This window comes from Orycteropus afer, unplaced genomic scaffold (assembly GCF_000298275.1).
Source record: "Orycteropus afer afer isolate SDZICR_OR568_19922 unplaced genomic scaffold, OryAfe1.0 scaffold00155, whole genome shotgun sequence".
Classification (NCBI taxonomy): domain Eukaryota; kingdom Metazoa; phylum Chordata; class Mammalia; order Tubulidentata; family Orycteropodidae; genus Orycteropus; species Orycteropus afer.
Window position 1 is genome coordinate 601,897 of NW_006921742.1, and position 7,402 is coordinate 609,298.

The following is a 7,402-nucleotide window of genomic DNA, read 5'->3' on the forward strand; positions in this document are numbered from 1 at the left end:
AGAGCTCTGTTGGGATAGTGCCTAAGGCATTTGACTGCTAACTAGAGTGCTGGCAGTTCAAATCCACCAGCCACTTCTCAGAAGGAAGACTAGGCAATCTACATCTATAGAGATACCACCATGGAAACCCAAGGCGGGTGTCTATGAGTCAAAATCCATTCGAAAATAGTGAGGTTTTTTTTTTTTTGTTTTGTTTTGTTATATATAATAACAATCATCATCATCAAAATAAAACAAATTTGGAGGAAGTGATTTTATTAATCCAGATTGAGCAGATGTCAGAAAAAGGATTGCTATCACAGGTAAAGAGGACCTTAATTCTCTTTAGATTTGAAAAAAGAAATATTGCCCAGTGGTAAAAAGGGGCTTTATGATAAATAAAAATAAAAGGATAAATTCATTCTAAATGTTTAAGCCTCTAATATTCAAGCCAAATCATACATGAAGCATGTGAAAGACCAAGCTCGCTGGTCTGATAGAGACTGATGAAACCTCCACGGCTATTGCCTTTAGTCACCCTTCAGGCTTGAAACTGAACTCACTCCTGTGGCCTCCAGCCAAACAATGTTGTTGTTGTTATGTGCCTTCAAGTCAGACCTGACTCATAGCAACCCCTCCTTGGGTTTCCAAGGCAGTATCACTAGGGAAGTAGATTACCCCATCTTCCTTCCGAGGAGTGGCTGGTGGGTTTGAACCACCAGCCTTCTGGTTAGCAGTCAAGTGCCTTAGGCACTAAGCTACCAGAGCTCCCAGCCAAACAATAGACAGACAAATAAAGTGGACATTTACACCAGGTCGGAACTCCTTAGAACAATCACTCTTGGGAGAGCAGAAGGCAGCACTTGCACAGGGAGATAGCTCAGTGGGAGGGAACACACAGGAAAGAAGGACAGAGGGAAAAGGCAAGCACAGGGAGGAAATGGGAAGAGAGCTGTTACTTTATGGGGTTGCAATAATAATAATAATGAAGCAAAATTGAAAAAATACATGAAGCAAAAGTACAAAGATAAATTTTCAAATCCATAATTATAATCAGATTTAAATAATCTTCTCTCAATAACTGATTAAAAAAAAAAAGTAGGCAGAAAGGAGGTAAGGATTTTCTAAGTACTTTAAACTACATTACCAGACAAATTTGACCTAAATTATATAGAGAGAATATTACACAACAAGAGCAAAATACACATTCTTTACAAGTGCATGTGGAACATTTAACAAGATAGAGAACATTGTGTTTTAAAATAAGTCTCAATATATTTTAAAGCTTTCAATAATGTAATGTATTCTCTGCAATTAAAATGGAATTGAATTAGAGAGAAATAACAGAATTATAGCTGGAAAATTATAAAATATTTTGAAGCAAGAAATAAAATGAATAAAATAAATTTTATATAAAAGTATGCAGAGGGGAAGAAAATAAAAACAATAAATCAAAATTTATGAAATGCAGATATATACTTAGAGAAAAAGTTATAACATTAACAGCATATATTAGAAAAATAGAAAGGTCTCAAATAAATTATTTTTGCCTCTACCTTAAAATTAGAAGAAAAAAGAATAAACCATTACACCAAAATGAACATAATCAAAAGAAAAAAATAATATAGACAAAAGAAGAATTAGGGATGGCCAGAGATGACAGTTTAGTCACATACACCATGCCATCTACCTGCAGCAAAGAACTGAGAAATCAAATGAAACAGACACAGATGACAATCTGGTCACCCAAACCAACAAAGAGAAGAATGAAAAATTAAAACTACCATCAAAGGGAAGGAGAAACTGAATGAAAACAGTAAACAAGGTGACTTCTTATGGATTTTAGGTACCCTACCAGCTGGCCTGTCATAGCATGGACATTTTGAGACAAAGCAAACACTATTCCTGGGTGAAGAGCATATATGAAAAGTCAACTTTACAGGATCCATAGGACACCAATATACTATTTAGACAAACCTGGAGTGAATGAAGGTGAGCAGAACATAAATAGACTCCAAAGAGAGAAAGTACATGAAAGCCTACTAATCCAGACAACTATAGAACTGGGAGAAAGCCAGAAAATAGGGACAGAACTATTCATCAGTACCAATACTAGATCATATGGGTGGGTGACACTGGGAGAGTGGAGGATATATCGAGTAGCAGCTAGAGATCTCCTACCAGACCAGACTCCACATACCCTCCTCCTCACATAGCCAGGTTGTGATCCTGAGCCCCCACCAAGGAAAGCAGGAAGTGAGAAGAAGCCAGGGCTGATGGTTGGATCCAGGTAAGGGGAGGAAGAGCCCCCACCCAAGGCAGGAGGTGAGAAGCCAGGGCTGATGGCCAGAACAGGTAGGAAGAAGTCCAGGAAGTGGGCAGAGAGATTTAGAACAGCTAAGGGAGATGAACTTGTCTGTCAGTTTGTCATACTGTGATGGCTTGAATGTTGATGTAAGGCTGGAGGCTGTGCCATCAGTGTTTTAAACACCAACAGGGTTGCCTATGGTAGACAGGATTCAGCTGAGTTTCCAGACTGAGACAGATGAGGAAGAAGGAAGAGCCATTCCCTTCTCAAAGAATTGGGCAAGGAAACCTTATGAATGGCAGAGAGACACTGTCTGATACATTATTGGACAGCTTTATGAATAGCCCTGAAACAGTCACAGAAGGTGAGCCCCTCAGGTCGAAAGACACTCAAAATATGATGGGAAAGGAGCTGCCTCATCAGAGTAAAACCAACCTTAATGTTATGGATAAAGTGAAGGTTGTGGGACCTCCATTTGCTGACGTGGCATGACTCAAATTGAGGAGAAATGGCTGCAAATATCAGTTAATAATTGGAACATGAAATGTATGAAGTATGAATCTAGGAAAATTAGAAGTTGTCAAAAATGAAATGTAATGCATAAAGATTGATATCCTAAGCATTAGTGAGCTGAAATGGATCAGTTTTGGCCATTTATAATCAGACAACCATGTGATCTACTATGCTGGGAATGACAAATTGCAGAGAAATGGAGTAGCATTAATCATCACAAAGAGTGTTTCAAGATCTGTCCTGAAGTACGATGCTGTCAGTGATAGGAAAATATCCATACATCTACAAGGAAGGCCAGTTAATACTACTATTATTCAAATTTATGCACCAACCACCAAAGCCAAAGTCTGAAATTGACTGAACATGCAATCAAGATGTGCTGATTATCATTGGTGATTGGAATACAAAAGTTGTAAACAAAGAAGAATCACCAGTAGTTGGAAAGTTTGCCCTTCATAAAAGAACTAATGCTGGAGATTGCATGATAGAATTTTGCAAGACCAATGACTTATTCATTGAAAATACATTTTTCAACAACACAAATGGCAACTATACTCATGGACTTCACCAGATGGACTGCACATGAATCAGATTGATTAATCTGTGGCAAGAGGATATGGAAAAGCTCAATATCTTCAGCCAAAACAAGGCCAGGAGCTGATTGTGGAATAGACCATCAACTGCTCATATACAAGTTCAAGGTGAAGTTGAAGACAATTAAAACAAGTCCATGAGAGCCAAAATATGACCTTGATTATATCCCTCCTGAATTTAGAGACCATCTGAAAAATAGATTCGATGCACTGAATACCAATGACCGAAAAGCAGAGAAATGTGGGATGATATCAAGGACATCATCCATGAAGAAAGTAAAAGGTCATTAAAAAAACAGGAAGGGAAGAAAAGACCAAAATGAATATCAGAAGAGACTCTGAAAATTGCTCTTGAGCAGAGAGTAGCTAAAGCAAATGGAAGAAATGACAAAATAAAAGTGCTGAACAGAGAATTTCAAAGAGCAGCTCCAGAAGAGAAAGTCAATTATTATAATGAAATGTGCAAAGACCTGGAGTTAGAAAACCAAAAGAGAAGAACACACTTGGCATTTCTCAAGCTGAAAGAACTGCAGAAAAAAAAAATTTGAGCTTTGAGTTGCAATATTGTAAGATTCTATGGCAAAATATTGAATGATGCAGGAAACATCAAAAGAAGAATGAAGGAATACACAGAATCACAGTGCCAAAAAGAAGTGGTTAATGTTCATCCATTTTAGGAGAAAGCATATGATCAAGAACCAATGATATTGAAGAAAGAAGTTGAAGCTGCACTGAAGGAAGTGGTGAAAAACAAGGCTCTAGAAATTGACAGGGTACCTTAGAGATGTTTCAACAAATGGATGTCGAGCTGGAGACCCTCACTCAACTATGGAAAAATATTTAGAAGACAGCTACCTGGCCAACTGACTGGAAGAGATCCATATTTGTACCCATTACAAAGAAAGGTGATCCCACAGAATGTGGAAATTATCAAACTATATCGGTAATATTTCACACAAGTAAAATCTTACTGAAGATAAAATGATTGCAGCAGTATATTGACAGAGAGTTTCCAGAAATGCAAGCTGGATTCACAAGAGGACATGGGACAAGAGATATCATTGCTGATGTCAGATGGATCTTGGCTGAAAGGAAAGGATATCAGAAAGATATCTACTTGTGTTTTATTGACTATGCAAAAGCATTTAGTTGGGTGTATCGTAACAAATTATGGATGGTATTGAGAAGAATGGGAATTCCAGAACACTTAATTTACTTATGAGGAACCTGTACATAGACTAGGAGGCTCTTCTTCAAACAGAAGGGGATACCGCATGACTTTAAATCAAGAAGGGAATGCATCAGGGTTGTATCATTTCACCATATTCATTCAATCTGTACGCTGAGCAAATAATCCAAGAAGCTGGATTATATGAAGAAGAAAGTGGCATCAAGATTGGAGGAAGAACCAAAACCAATCTGCAATATGTTGAAGACATAACTTTGCTTGCTGAAAGTGAGGATGACTTGAAACACTTACTGATGAAGACTGAAAACTACACTCTGCATTATGGATTACACTTCAATATAAAGAAAACAAAAATTCTCACAACTGGACCAAAAAGCAGCATCATGATAAATGGAGATAAGACTGAAGTTGTCAAGGATTTCATATTACTTGGTTCTATAATCAACACCAACAGAAGCAGCAGTCAAGATACCGAATGATGTATTGCATTGGGCAAATTGGCTGCAAAAGACCACTTTCAAGTGCTGAAGAGCAAAGATATCTCATTGAGGATTAAGGTACGCCATGGTATTGTCAATCACCTCATATGCATGTGAGAGCTGGACAATGAATAAGGAAGACTGAATATAAGTTGATGCTTTTGAGTTGTGGTGTTGACAAAGAATGCTGAAAGTACCATGGACATCAACTAACAAATCTGTCCTGGAAGAAGTGCAACTGGAATGCTCCTTGGGAGCAAGAATAGCCAGACTTCATCTCACCTACTTTGGTCCTGTTGTAAGAAGACACCATTCCCTGGAGCAGGATATCATGCTTGGTAATGTGGAAGGTCAACAAAAGAGGGTAAGCCCCTCTACAAGGTAGATTTATAGAGTGGCTACAATGATGGGCTCGGGCATAGCGTGGACCATGGAGCTGGCACAGGACTGGGCAGTGTTTGGTTCTGCTGTACATAGGGTAGTTATGAGTCAGGAAGAACTCGATAGCACCTAACAACAACAACAACAACAAAAAATAGGTTGTGATCACTGTCTACCTGTGTCAGAGACTGGAGGAGCACACACTCTTTTCCTTTGTCTTTGACCTTGCAGTGATCATAGTGGCCTCTTTCCATTGCACAGTGATCTGTAGTATGCATGCTCCCACGCTGTTGGACTTTTGCCCCGACCATCACCATGCAGCTATGCCTACCAGTAATCTGCAGTGTGCATGTCCATGCTGTCAGACCTGCAACAGGAGGCTTGTGCTCACTTACTCCAACACTCTTGTGCCACCCAGACCACCCAGAAACTGGTGGTACAAGTTCCTGTGCCACCCACTTGGTGACTGATGACACATGCATCCTTGCCCTGACCACATAGCAACTGGCAGTGTGCACATAAAGCACCCAATCCAAAGACCAGGAAGAACATTACCTACACACATGATGACCAGCCAGATAAGCATATCACCTCATTAGCAATGACACTTATATCCTGATAAGCACCATCTGCACCTCTGCCAAATGTCAAACAGGAGATCCGAGTGTCCTCGTCTAATACATACCCAGCTGCAAGAACACAAATCCCACACCTAACTATTTCCTGTAGGCCATCTGCACTTGCACTGTAACCCTTTGATAACTCACCACCTATTGAGACCCCAATTTCTGCACACAAAACAGGCCTACCTTGTCTATCTGGGTAGAACTTCTTCATAGAGTATATAGAGATGCCTATCCTGACCTCCAGAGAATTCAGTAACTATTTGCATCAACCTGGAATAATCTTCTGTTCCCATAAGGGCTGGCCACTTTTGTCACCCATTATCAAGGCAAAACCTGCTTTCCCACCTTCACTTAATCCAATAAGGGAATACATCTCAAAGGAAATGGACAAACTACAGTGGGCTTGTATCTTACCCACTAGTGAGATGAAATCATGCACACCCAAAAGACATCACCAAAGTCACACATAAACCAGGGTCACAAAACAAGAATTCAATTAATAAAAAAGAAAAAAAAAAGTATTTTAAGAGAATGAAAAAGAAAAAGAAACAAACTTTCAGATACATCAACACAAAACCAAAACATCAGCACAAAAGAAACATTTAAGCTATTAGTAAAGACATAGATAAATAAACACTCTAATGCTTCCGAAACAGCAGATAATAACAAATCACGTGAAGAAAAAGGATAAGATAGTACAAAAAATGAGCAAAATAAAGGTGCAAAAACATTCCTGAGAAAGTAATGATAATAGAACTACTTGATAAGTAATTCAAAAGACTTATATATGGGATCCTCAAAGAACTCAAAGAAAACACAGACAAAACCCCAAAAGAATTCAGGAAAACAATCCAAGAACAAAATGACAAAAAAAAGAAAGAAAGAAAACATATAAACAAAACTAGAAACATGAAAGATTAACAGTAAAATGTCAGAAATATATAAACCAATAGATGGACATACAAGTAGAATTCAATCAATGGAAAAAAGAATCTGTGAAACAGAGGAAAAATTCTTTGATCCTAATATGTAAGCCCTAGGCTTACAGGTGAGGAGAGACAACGCAGGGACACCAGAGTAGCAGGCCAGAAGAGCAGGGAAGGGGATAAAAGCCTTGAACCTGAACAGAAGAGCAGTCAGCCCCAGGCTTCAGATGAGGAGAGACAACGCAGGGACACCAGAGTAGCAGGCTGGAAGAGCAAGGAAGGGGATAAAAGCCTTGAACCCGGACAGAAGAGCAATCAGCCGAAGGGATTAGGTAAGGAGGGGAAACTCAGGCCCGCCCAGAGTAGCAGGCCGGAAGAGCAGGGAAGGGGATAAAAGCCTTGAACCCA